This window comes from Hipposideros armiger, unplaced genomic scaffold (assembly GCF_001890085.2).
Source record: "Hipposideros armiger isolate ML-2016 unplaced genomic scaffold, ASM189008v1 scaffold_547, whole genome shotgun sequence".
NCBI classification, from domain to species: Eukaryota; Metazoa; Chordata; class Mammalia; order Chiroptera; family Hipposideridae; genus Hipposideros; species Hipposideros armiger.
This window is the reverse complement of record NW_017731897.1, coordinates 158,419-172,125: the sequence shown is the minus strand read 5'-3', so window position 1 is coordinate 172,125 and position 13,707 is coordinate 158,419. Positions and strand designations below refer to the sequence as shown.

The following is a 13,707-nucleotide window of genomic DNA, read 5'->3' as shown; positions in this document are numbered from 1 at the left end:
TGAATTAGTGGCTTTTATAATGTGTGATGATGGGCTTGCCATTTTTACCTACCATCTCATCCATCAAATATATAGTGCTAACTTGTTTATTAGAAGTTTTAGTACTCTCAGCTTTGATTCCCACAAAGTCAGAGACTTTGTCTTCTTCAAGCTTATATCCCCAGAAAACAGCACATTAAAAAAATTGTTGAGTGAGTGAATAAATTCATATAGAAAAGTCGTATGCTCTTTCAAGCACAGCATCTGCTTGAGGTATACTCACTCTTCAAAATTAAAATCACTTGGGGCTGGCCAAGGGGCTCAGTTGGTTAAGAGCGTGAGCTCTGAGCAACAGCGTTGCCAGTTCAATTCCCACATGGGCCAGTGAGCTGCACCCGAGCTGAGCTACCAACAGGTGGCAGGATAGCTCAATGGTTAGAGTGTGCACTCTTAGTAACAAGGTTTCAGGTTTGACTCCTGCATGGATAGTGGGCTACGCCCACCCACAACTAAGATTGAACACGGCACCTTGAGCTGCCGTGGAGCCACCAGATGGCAACTGGACTTGGAGCTGAGCTAGCTGTGCCCTCCACAACGAAGATTGAAGGACAACAACTTGGCTGTTCCCCTTCCCCAACTTCCCAATAAAATTTTTAAAAGAAAAAAATTAAAATCTTTTTTCCCTCATCAGAGGAAGACCTGGTTTTTCAGATAACTTGCTCAGCTGACCTAAGGCTTTTTATTCTAAGCCTTAGGAACTAACGTGTCCTCAAATGATAATTTTGTATCACTGGCTATAATTTGTCCTGTGGAGAGAGACTATGTCAGACTTGACACCATGAGCATAGCTACAACAGCTCGGTCCGTAGCTATAAGGCATTCACTGCCAGCACTGAGGTGAAGCCTCTTCCCAATGGTGAAGTCCATGGTCAGTCCACGTCATAGCTTTCTCAGCATTGTAGGTGCCACTTGAGTGGGAACTGTGTTCTGGTTGTCTTTATGTGCACATGGCCTGAGGTGAGCAGGCATGCCAGTCCTTTCCTGCGTCCCACCAGACCTCGAGTTAAAAAAGGTAAAAACAAAGGTTGCATCAGCATGTAAATATACTTCTCAAAATGCTTTCATCATCTTATGCCATTATATATGTGTAAGATTAGTATTGTTGGAGGCATTGGGACTGTGAATTATTATTATAATTGTATTTATAACAGTGTTTGGAGTGTATTTGGAGCCTGATAAATATGGGTATTTGGAGCCTGATAAATATGGTTCATTCATGGGTGGCTTTAAAACTCATGGCATGTCTTTTTATTTCTCCACCAAATATACCTTATTTGAAGGTTAAGACAGCTGAAGTCAGTGACCTGTAGATATGAGGTCTTCTGCAGACAATGACATGAGAACTCCATGTAGCCCTGGTTTTCTCCTCTGTGAAATTGGATGATGCTACCCAGACTGCAGTGGGACAGAGAGGAATACTCCAGAGAATGTGAGTGTAAGGAATAAACAAGACAATCAGCTGGTGTGGATGTGGCCACAGCACCTGGTGTGTAGAAGATGCTTTACTAGGATAGGAGCTTCTTTATCTGCGTAATGTGTTGAAATGTGAAACTTTGTGTACTCCTGCTTTTATATCTTTTGTCTTCAGTATTTAAAAAAAGAAGCAAGAAACTCTCCAGGGGAAAATAAAACCCACCTCAGGATTGTTACATCAATAATCTTTATGAGAGATGTTCACTTGTCGAGTTATCTCCATGATAGAACAAATGGATGCTGCATCACTGCAAATAATGAGGTGACCATCCTGGCAATGAATTGAGGGAAAGAATGATCCTTTACTGTGGTCTAGTGACACTGTGCTTATTTAGAAACCATTGGATGCTGGCTTGTGGCAGAAGTTTGGTTTTGTTCAAGTCTCTGGTCAGAAACCTGACATAGTTTGTTGATGTTGCTGTTTACAGCTGCAACCTGCTCTCCTCTGTTGTTGGAGGGTTTTCTTCATTTAGGAAGGAATAGTAATTGGAGTATAAAATCCCCCAGAGGAACGTGTACCCAGCTTTTTGCATGGATCATTGGCTGAGGTTTGAAAAGTGGTCTGCGTTGAGCTCTGACTGGGAAAGCTAAAGGTGGCAGGCAAGCAGGAGTCTGTCATGAAAGGGGAGGCCTGGGCACCTCCTCCTCCGTGGAATGAGGAAAGGGAAGCCTGAGGATGTGTGCCTCCCTGGAGAAAAGTATATAGTTGATGAAGCTGCCTTCACATCTTCCAGGCTTTCCACTTCTGGAAAGTTCTGGTTGTGAGAGAGAAATCAATGCCAAGAGGCTGGTCAGTGAAATAAAATCCACTGAGAAGCAGCCCATCTTACAATGTTTGCGGGGATGCGGATGGAGGGTGGGGGGTGGGGGGGAGTTAGGCAACACGTTTTGGGGAGGTCTGTGCTCACCTTCGTCTTGATAGAAGTCTGGAGTCAAGGCCGACCCTGTTTATTCTAGAGGAGGACTGCAGTTTGGGTTATGGGAAAGACTTTTCTGGGTGTGAAAATGTCTTCTATGGGAGTGCTGGCAGGAGAATGGGAAGAAGTAAATAAGCATTGTGGAAAATGCAATTAGGTCATGGGATCACAAACTGTGGAGGTGGTTCAACATCACTGCATCTTGTGTGAACACAGGCCAGGCACAGACCAGATGCACTTAGATTTACCTACACAAAAGAGTCAGGAACCAACAACAACCAGCACTGCAGTTCCCTTTGCATCTCAATGGGCTGTACAAGGAGGGGTTTCCAGCCGTTGCTTCCTTCCAGTTCTAGCATTCTGATACTGGATACCGTTTAACATAAAACCCAGTTTGAAAGCTAGGCTTGCCCAACGATGGATTTTCTAGGGGGGATTTTTATCCTTTGCATTTGTAATTACAATGTTTGTTTTGCGTGTTTGCGGTGCAAATACTGGGCGGTTCCTAGACATGTGTTTGAGTGTTCATAACAGTATATAAGGTAGGTGGGTAAAGTGTGTACAGCAGGCCGTAGAACACTTGCCACAGAGTACCTGCTGAGGTGTCCGGACCACGTCCTTTATGAACAGTTTGCACATACACAAAAGGGCCTATGGGCCGGAGCTGGCGCGGGATATGCCCAGTACTGGTGCTGGGTGCCGGAAGGATGGGCCCGGCGGTAACAAGAATCAATATATATTTACGGTGGGGGAGGGGGGGAGGGGATTGCGCGGAGGCTGCAGGGCGGGGCAGCGCTAAAGAGAGCGAGCCCGGCTTGTGGTTGGTTCCAGAGTCTGGTACCCACAGAAGGAGCAGGCTAGGAGGGAGGGGATGCGGACGGCAGGATAAAGCGATGGAGAGTACTGCATTACCGTTCTTCAGGAGCCGTTGTTGGAGCCGAAATACAGCGCTTCTCTGACCCAGCCGGCCCTCACCGAGCTGCGTACGCCCCTCCGTCGTGGCGGTGGTCACCGCTCGCCCGGAGCACCCGGAGCGCGGCGGTAACGAGTGGGCGCCCCAGTCCCCCTCGCAGGTCTCGGTCGCCCGGCGCGCCCTGTAGGGCACGCACGCCCCGCCGGCTCTCATCTACGCGCCGACAGGAGCATGATTTATGCCCAGGCCGAGGCTGCCAAGGTAAGCGGGCGCCTGGCGGGGACTCTGCCTGCTGCCCCCTTCCTTTCCCTTCTCTGGGCGGCTTTCCCGCTTCTCCCGAGGCCCTGGCAGCGCCTTATCAGGGCCGGGAATCCACCCTCCTCTCCACCCTCTCGCTTCTCCCGCGAGGTTCAATTGTCAGCCTGGGGCGCGCTGCAGCCAGGATCCTGCAGGCATCCCCAGTGCGACCCCCGCTCGGGTACAGCAGGCACACCCGGCCCTTTAGTGAGCACAGAGAGGAACAAAGAAGCCCCCAAGAGGGTTTGCAGCGCCTCCCCCACCCCCGGCGCCCTTCCAGTGACGGAGAGGTGTCAGGGGAGGGGGCGGAGAAACCTACGTAATCCCCTGTCCCAGCCCACACCCACCCCTTGTGAACCAAAGCTGTAGATCTGGGTTTCGCCTTGGGCCCGCTTTTAGACAATTGTATCCCAATCAATTCCTGTGGCTAGCTGAGCGAGCGCCCACAGCCCCCGCACAAGCTCGCCGCGGGTGCTAGCTCAGGAGGCGCGTGGAAAATTCGGCTCTGCCTCCCCTGGGGGTGGCAGGCGCCGAGATGCTCCGTGTGGGTGCTCCTCCAGCGCCTCCCTGTCCCCGGCTGGTTGCGCCGTTCAGCCGAGCCTGCCACCTGAGTTTTAGCGGGAGCAGCCGGTCCTGTCGCCTACCGTACTGCGATCTGCACACAGGCTGAGAGGAAGCCGCTGGGGAAAACGCGCCTGGTCCATTTTTGGCTGGAGGTGCGCTTTCTCCTCCCCCTACATTGCTGGGCTGTGACAATGCAGCAAAATCCGGGGGCTCAAACAATGTGGCCCCCTCCTCCTGATTGCTCTGCAGTTTGACGTCCCGGCCACTTTGGCCCATTTGCGGAGTCTGTCTTGCATACAGAGCCTGAGCACCATAACTTCTCTGCCAAATGTCTGAGCGTGGCCGGGGTCGGGGTTGGGGGTGGGGGAGGGATGGGGAAGGAGAGCTGGCAGGGACACAGGCTGCAGAGATGCCCGGCTTCCTGTGGTTCCCGGCACAGCGTGCCCCAGTATGCACTGGGCCAACACCAGGTAGCATGCGAGGGTTTTCCTAATTGCTGAATATTATTTGACGTTGCTGTAGTTTTGTGCTTACTTTTCTTGGGATCTGCAGTAGTGCAATTCTCCCCTTGTTTTTATTTTTTCTCTTTGAAAAGATAACATGCTGTCTTCAGCAGAAATGGATATAGGAAGATAAGCATAGTTCAAAGACTAAGGAAAGAATCTTCTTTCTCTCCCTGGGATTTGAGCGCTATTTAGGAGGGCAGATGCCCTACCAAAAAAGCCAGCCTCTAAAGACCCCAGCAGTGTCGTCCAGGGAGGCTCAAAGCAGGTGGCCAGATCTGCGTTTCTCATCAGTGGATTCGCTCCGGCTTTGACTATTAACGGTAATTCGTTCTAGATCGGGGATTCATTTTGAAAATGTGTGTTGTTTGCTAAGAAGGGATTAGAGTCCCATGCCACCATGGTATGGACTGTGTGCCCATTTGGTAGACAAATCAAGGGTGGTAGAATTCCCTGCTGTCCCTTCTTTCTGTTTGATACCTCTTCTGGCATGTGGCATTGGAAAAACATAGCGTTATTTTAGTTCCTAGACCTACATGACTTCAGAATGTTTACTTGAATAAACCATGTTCTGACCAATTCTGGAGTCCTTGTCTAGTAGTACCGTTGGCAGCTTTGTGCAATTGACAGTCTTTTTTTTTCTTCTTTTGTCTAGGGGAGTAATTTCATGAAGGCAAATTGCCTAAGTTGTTTCAGATGGTGACATTATTGACTTGGTAGGGAGATCACATCCTAAGCTGAAAAGCCTGTCAATGCATCAGTATGGGATTGAAGCTGCTGTGATCTGTTTGCATAGCATAATTTGATTCCTTTTACACCTCTGGTTTTTAAAGATGGGTGTTTTAAAAGATAATTTTAAGCTTTACCTTTTATGATGCTTGCATTAGGTATGACTATTATTACAGGAAATGCTAAAAGACCAGATGTGGTCATGGGAAGACAAGCTCAGCGCGTCCTCTCTTCCTTATCTGTAAAGTGAGCAAGTTGGACTACCTGATTTCTACGGTTACTTTCAGTTCCAACATTGTGTGATAATGGTAGAAGAGTAAGAAAAGTTACTCAGTTTAGCAAAGCAAATGGTCATAGCCCTAACTATATAAGCAAACCAGAGATTGATTCTAGAATTTATGGTTTATTTTTATACCTGCAGTCTTTTTAACCCCAGTATCTGCGTTTTTCTCATAAATTAAATTATCCAAAAACTCAAACAGCTCATTTTTTCCCCCACTATAGCAAAAGATTTTGTGGGGGTTGAGGGAGAGAGAAAAAGATCGAATTAATAGGATAACAGGTTTTCTCTTTATTTGTGGATTAGTATCTATTCCAGCCCCATCTTTTGTGGATAATCAAGAAGATAGCTTATTTCCAATGATTTTTGTTTTGCTTTGTTTTGAATGAAAGACTCTAGCTAGCTGTTTCATCCTACACAGTAATTGGCAATAGTGTCTGACTTCCTTTCCCTGATAGAATTTGCTATTGCTCATAAAACTGGCTAGTACTTTGCTTGTTATAAAAATGAGTGAGGCAACATTTATACTAAACAGGTAAGCAAAGTGTTTTCATGTGCTTATAGTAATTTGTACAATTTAGGGATAGTCGAGATATTGGGTCATTGGTTTATGCTTATCCACATAGTTTTCTACAGTAGTGTGCTAGTTTTTTTATTTGTTTGTTTTGTTTTTTTAAGTTACAATCAACATAACATCCTGAATAACAGCACCTGCTATTATGAATCACTCCCTCTCTTGTTTCCCCATAGCACTTTAGTCCATACCACTAAGGGAGCACTTACTATATTGCAGTTATATGAGTTGTCTCATATATGGTATGAGTGCCTTGATGACAAAGACATTGTTAGATTTACCTCTCATTTCTGCAGCACACTGGTCCATGGTATGTTCTCAGCAATGTTGATTGAGTGGATTTCAGGACATAAAAATACCATCTACTTGTTTAGGCAGGAGGTAGATGGGAATTCTTCTCTTGGTTATGTAAGACGCTGAGGAGAACTGGCAAGACAGTTCTTCCACTACACTGCTTCTGAGAGAGGCTGTACCCTGACCTCAGTAGAAAATGAGGCAGACTGCAAGTCAAATGCTGCAGGTTTGGGTCCTTTACTTTTTACTTGAATGACCTATATTGTCCATTTTGGTAAAATTGATCTGATATCTGCTCTGTTCTGTCTTGCTGTGGCCTTAGAAGGAAACTCGTTTAGCCCAAGCGCTCTGTCCTCTAACCTGCACTTAGGCAGGAATGGTGAACGCCCGTGTGCTGTCCTCCTCTCCAAATGCTTCTGAAACAACCCAGCAGTTCCACCAGAGACAGCCATCATTCCTGGCCAGCCCACCCTGGTGGAGTTGCCCAACAGACAGATTTCTGTGCTAACAGGTGTAACTTATAGACTGAGAGACGCCTGCTTCTTTCCCTTCACCTCCTTCCTTTCTATCTTAAAAAATAGGACAGGTGACCTTTAGGAAACCAGGAAGTTCAGTACCCACATGCCCTTTCTGTAATGCAGCCCTAGGCATGTTTATGTTCACAGCTTTGTAGGGAAAACAGTGTGAAATGCTCAGTGTAGCTTTTTTCAAGTCACTTTTCCTCTCAATTTTCACATAATAGAGAGGTTTAGTTTCTTCTTCTTTAAAAGTGGGGAGTTGAACCAGGTAATCCCAAAAGTCACTTCTAACACCAGGATTCTTTGATTGTTGTTAATGGTTTATTTAATTGAGCCAATTGAAGGGTAAAATATATTAGTGATAATTTAACTTGTCTATATATGTATGTGTGTGTGTGTATCTATATCTGTATGTCTAAAACTGTATCATCTATATCATCTGTATGTATATATGTATGTATGTATGTATGTATATATGTATCTATCTATCTATCTGTCAATCATCTATCTAGTAGAACTAATTAAGTCTGTGTATGTCAGGCCCTGGGTTATCTAATAATCAATTTGGGTTCCCTGTTAATGCTATTCTCTACAAATATAGTAATTTTTTCTTATTTGTAAAACTAGGAAAAGGTTTGTGACATTTCATGTTTCAAAAAACATACAATCCCCACTCCTATATAAACTGTTTAGAATTTTAGGGTTTGAGAGGCAAGCCTCCAAAATATATAGTAAAGCATTTTTATTCACACCATGAGTGTGTTCACAGCTGAATAACTGGAAGTGAAAAGTGTTCCCTGAGATTCATTCAACAATGTCCCTTTCCATTTCTTTCTGCTTCTTCATTTTTCTCTCTCTTTTTTTTTTGCCCCTTCCTTCATTCTGTTGACCTCTTGTCACATTCATAAAACACATGCCACTAGTATCACTGTCCACCCCCCCCAACCCTGCCCCACTAAATGCAGGAGTCAGAGCCTCATAACTTTCTTACTTGTCTCAACCTTTTCTACTTTCTTCATGAGCATTGTTTCTTAAGTTATATGTGAGGTTTAGAGACATACTGGTTCATCTGATGATTTTGTGTATAGTAGACATGTATTTCTCATCAGCTTTCTTACCACCAGACATTTGTGTGTTAAAGTCTTCTTAAATATTTTAGGAGACAAAATGGCATACAGGTGATTTACATATCCCATACCATAATGTTTGCATGTGTGGGTGTTGGTAAGTGGTTGTCATAATCTGTGGCATGGGCGCTGTAGGGAAAGTGAGTGGTAGGTGCAGGATGTCACTGCTTATTAGCAAGATATTGCAAAGACCACTAAGCTCCCAGGTCACTGGAAAAAAATCTGGATTTCCATAGCAACAAGTGATGTGTGCCATTCATATTATTAATTCAGAACCCATGCTTTCCCTGATTCATTGGCCCAAAGCTTGATGCACACAGAGAGCTCATAAATAAAGATATAGTGTACAGGGAGGCTCTTCTGGTCTTATCAGGCATATATTGAATTGCAGTATTTTTTGGAGAATTCAGTGGATGGAACTTAAAGCCACTTTTAGGGTGGGGGGAGGTGGGGAGAGCTGGAAAAGGGTGCCATCTGTACCCATGATGAAGAATACTATCATGGGGACTTCATGTGGAGTCCCTTTTATATATTTAGTGGAACAGATTTTCTTTTTCACACTTTCTAGATCTATTTGTATTACACAGATGTCAGGGAAATACCACATGTGTTAAAGGGGAAAGAAAAGACCAAAGTTCATATCCATGGCCAGGGATTGTAATCTAATCACTTTGCCCTTAAATTGACACCAATATAACTTGCACAAATGTTCCCTGCTTTTGCTTTCAGGGTTTAAGTCACAGCAGTTTGAGAAACAGAAATCTCAGTTCTGCACAGCATTGAAATTCAGAGATTCAGGATAACAGGGTGGAAAAAAGATGGGAGACTGGGATTCGTCGAAGTAGGCCTGCTGTCAGCATGAGTTAATGGGGCCCAGCATTGTGTCACTTCCTTCCCACCAGCTGAGAACACTAAGGACACACCCATAGGTTTTTATTGTTCAAAATACTTCTCATTTTCTTTACTGTTATTCATAATTCCTTTTACCATCAAAACTTAAAACTACTTAATTAACAAGCTATTTTTGCCTCTTTTTTTTTTAAGATTTTATTGGGGGAATTTGGGAAAGGGAACAGCACTGGGGACCTGGGGAAGGAGAACAGCCAAGTTGTTGTCCTTCAATCCTAGTTGTGGAGGGCACAGCTAGCTCAGCTCCAAGTTTAGTCACCATCTGGCTGTCCATCAGCAGCTCGCAGCCGCTGAGCTCAAGGTGCCGAGTTCAATCCTAGTTGTGGGTGGGCGTAGCCCACCATCCCAGGCAGACACAGAACCGGAAATCTTGTTCCCAAGAGCACATGTCATAACAACTGAGCCATCCAGTCGCCCGTTGGCAGCTCAGGGCAGCTCAGCTCAAGGTGCCATGTTCAATCTTAGTTGCAGCTGGGCGTAGCCCACCATCCCATGCAGGAGTGAACAGGCAACCTTGTTGTTAGGAACACGTGCGCTCAGCAGTTGAGCCATTCTGCCATCTGTTGGCAGCTCAGCTCCGGCGGCAGCTCACTGGCCCATGTGGCAATCAAACTGGCGACCCTGTTGCTCAGAGCTCACACTCTTAACCAACTGAGCCACTAGGTTGGCCCCTCCCCCCCCCTTTTTTTTTAGCACAAGTTATTTTTGTGAAAATGCCCGCATTTCCTACCCCTCTCCCCTCTGTCCATAACAGGCACAGGATCTGTGTGTAAATAGGACAACAGGAGGGAAACTTGGCACACAAATGAACTATAATATATTAATTACACTTTACAGATTTCCTGACTCCACATCCCCCTATGACATTGATGTTCTGTTTCCTGGAACACGCTTTAAAAAGTTGTCTACACTAGCTTTCTCCACTCTTTCCAACTCAGCCTGTAAAGACACATTTTATCGTGTAATGTTTGATTTAGACAATACGTTTAACATATATGTAAATTATGAAGAAATGAATAAAACTAACACCTGCCATGCAGCCTGAGACCAGAACAGTATCAGTTCATCTTAAGGTCTCTTTGTGCTCCTGCTGCATCTCTCCTTCTGCCTCTTTGAAACACTCCACCCAGGCTGCTGTCCCCATCACTCCCTTGTACTGTTCCCATGACAATCCCAGTGGTCTTTGCCTTGTCGAGTACAAGGTCAGTTCCCTATCATCAGCAGCACTTTGCACACTCCTCCCTCTTTCTCAAGCTCCTGGCTTTCCAGACACCAGGTTCTTTCGGTCTTCCTGCTGCCTCCTGGAACCTTTTTCTTAGGCTCTCTTTATAGTCCCTGAATTTTTGTCCCTACTGACCTCTGCTGAATTTTGACCTCTACATGACGGACTTCTGCAGGGCTTGGCTTTCAGATCTCTTCTCTTCTTACCTATGACCCTGCCATTGATCTTAAATACTGACTTCATGCTGATGATTCCAAATTGATTTCACCAGTCTTAACTCATTCCCAGAACACCAGACTGGAATCTGCCACTGCCAGCATCTTTCCTTGAATGCCATGTAATCTTAAACTCTTATGTGTAACAACCTCTCTACCCCTCCCCACCCCCCATTATCACTCTCCAAACATGCTTCCCTCCAGTGTTTTCCATCTCTGTCTTTCTAGTTGCTCAGGCCAAATGCCTTCGAGTTGTTTGGGGTTTTTTTTAGATTTTTTTAATGGGGAATTGGGGGGATGGGAACAGTGGCTGGGGATTGGGGGGAAGGGGAACAGACAAGTTGCTGTCGTTTTGTTCTTCAGTCTAGTTGTGGAGGACGTTGCTTCACTGGCCCAAGTTGGCACCATCATTGCGCTCTTCCTGGATGAGGCAGATCAGTCACTGGCTTCTGAACGGCCGCTCACTGGGGCTGCTGGCCGCTCACGCTGGCTGCTGGCTACATATGGTAGCCCATGGCAACCCACTGCCACAGGGGCTGCAGCCTACGCCATCTCAGGCGACTCACAGCAGCTCAGCTCCAGGTCGAGCTGTTGTTCAGCATCTTAGCTGTGGAGGGCAGTATCACTGGTCCTCATATGTGGGATCCGAACCAGGGCCCTCTGGCATCCCAAGCCAGTTCTTAACCATCGTGCCACTCGGCCGGCCCAGCCTTCGAGTTTTTTTATTTCTCTCTCACTCACCCAAATCTAGCTTTCAGCAAATTGCTTTCCCTCCCTCTCACCGCCCTCATCCAGCACGGCCACCCCTAGGTAAGCCACCAGGATTTCTCGACTTCTGCACTCGATTTCTAGTCAGTTTCCTGCATTTCTTGTCCATCTGCAATCTATTGTCTATACAGCAGCCCAAACGGTCATTCATTCATTCAACAAATCTTAACAAATCTTGGCTAACTATCTGTTAAGTGTCAGGCATCAATTTAGATGTTGGCATATAGCATAAACACAACACACAACAGTCACAAATCCCTGTTATTTGCCCACAGTTTTCCAATGGTTCCATCCTGCTCAGAATAAAATCCAAATCCCTCATTTTGGCCTACAAGTCTCTTGCCTCACCATACACCTCACCCTGCTCACTGGTTCCCAGCCCTCAATCTCCTTGCTCTTCCTAGGACATGCCAGGGACACTGTCATCTCACATGCTGTTTCCTTGATCTGGGGGATATTGCCAAGCTATCTGAAAGCTTGCTCCCTTGGCTAATGACATATCACACCTTCAGAAAGTCTTTCCCAGACCCCCCATGTACATTGTTCTCTCTTCTATCTATGTGATTTCTTTTTCTTCACACCACCTAGCACCACCTGATTTATTATATGTCTACTTACTTATGTGTCTACTGTCTGTCTCTCCTTCTAACTTGTAAATTCATTAGAGCAGTGACCTGTTTATTTGCCCAGTGTCTGGAATAGTGCCTGGAACATAGTAGACACATTTTTTATGAGATCAAGTCCGTTTAGAATCTTCTGGCTTAGAGTTCAGGTGGCATTTTTAGGTCTCTGAATCCTCTTAGAATACTCCTTTTCTCTCTCATAAACTATTTCCCCCACTCCTCAAGGTGGGAGTTGGGAGTCTTCATTATTGTCTGGGCATTTTGCTGGTATTGAATCTCTGTTATTTATCCTGGCTTTGCTCTCTAAACGTTAAAGCTTGATCTTGTCTTTGCTTCCTCCTCAGCACCCAACAAGTAGTAGTTGGTCACTCAGTTATTGTTGCATCACTTACTTGTTGTTGTTGCCAGGACTAGATAAAACTTTTCTCTTCTCTTCTCTTCTCTTCCCTGTGCCTCTGGACCACACTGACTTTGTCATCTTGAATGTGAGCATGTCATTCCTGTGTTCAAAACCCTCAGGAGTCACCAAAGTCTCCACAATAAAGAGCCAATTCCCCAGGATGGCTTGGCAGCTATGTCCCCAGTATGCCCCCCTGACCTCTGCAACAGCCAAATGGATCTTTTCTCCATTTTTCCAAACATATTCTGTGTTTGCTTGTAATTATGTGGTTTTTTTTCTCATGCTGTTTTCTACTCCTAGATTCCCTACCCATCTAAAAGTTTGCCCATTTTAAAGATCTAGCTTAAATCTCACCTCTTAGCAGAACCCATCACTCAGTTTCCCAATAAGATATGATTCTCCCCTTACTGAGGTCCCTGTGATAGGTATCATTGTATGCCTTTACTAACTCTCCCATCTTTCAGTCTCCCTACTAGATGATGAGCTGGCTCCCCAAGGTTAAAGTCTGTGTCACATTTATCTTAGTATCCTGAAAACACTTGTCCCAGTATCTACCACCACAGAATATTAAATGAGTAAGTGACCAAGGAACAACCTAAGAGTTGAGGTTTGTATTTTATTGCTTCTAGAGTGGCATTATGTACAATGCATACATCCATGAAATGTGTATCATAAGGGTAATTAGAAAGTTGGAAAAGGCAAGCTCTACAGGACTGGAAGTTGTACCTGCTTTTTCTTGTTGTTTGTTTTTGGGTTTTTTGTTTTTTTTTTAAGATTTTTATTGGGGAATTGGGGGATGGGAACAGCACTGGGGAATCGGAGGAAAGGGAACAGACAAGTTGCTGTCATCTTATTCCTCAGTCTAGTTGTGGAGGACGTTGCCTCACTGGCCCAAGTTGGCACCATCATTGTGCTCTTCCTGGCAGAGGCAGATCAGTCGCCGGCTTCTGGACGGCCGCTCACGGTGGCTTGAGAGCCGCTCACGCTGGCTGCTGGGTATACACAGTAGCCCATGGCAACCCACTGCAGCAGGGGTTGCAGCCTAACCGTCGCCGGCGCTGGCGACTCATGGCAGCCCAGCTCCAAGTTGAGCTGTCGTTCATCATCCCAGCTGCAGAGGGCAGTGCCACCGGCCCTCATATGTGGGATCCAAACCGGGGCCCTCTGGCGTCCCAAGCCAGCTCCCAACCAATGCGCCACCCGGCCGGCCCTGATTTTGTTTTTTAATGTATCATTTTATTGATAGTCTCCCAGACATTTGTGTGTGTGTGTGTGTGTGTGTGTGTGTGTGTGTGTGTGTGTGTGTGTGTGTTTCAGGAGCCATCAGCTCCAAATCAGGTAG

General features: G+C 45.7%; 1 long non-coding RNA gene across 1 annotated transcript; it reads right to left on the bottom strand.

The window, feature by feature from the left end:
• Positions 1–594: 594 nt before the first annotated feature.
• LOC109396820 (uncharacterized) lies at positions 595–3,903 on the bottom strand. The gene is made up of 3 exons (XR_002126926.1): positions 3,342–3,903; positions 2,421–2,535; positions 595–1,036 (listed from the first exon to the last, which is right to left on the bottom strand). It is a non-coding gene; the product is annotated as an uncharacterized LOC109396820 (long non-coding RNA).
• Between the last annotated feature and the right edge of the window lie 9,804 nt (positions 3,904–13,707).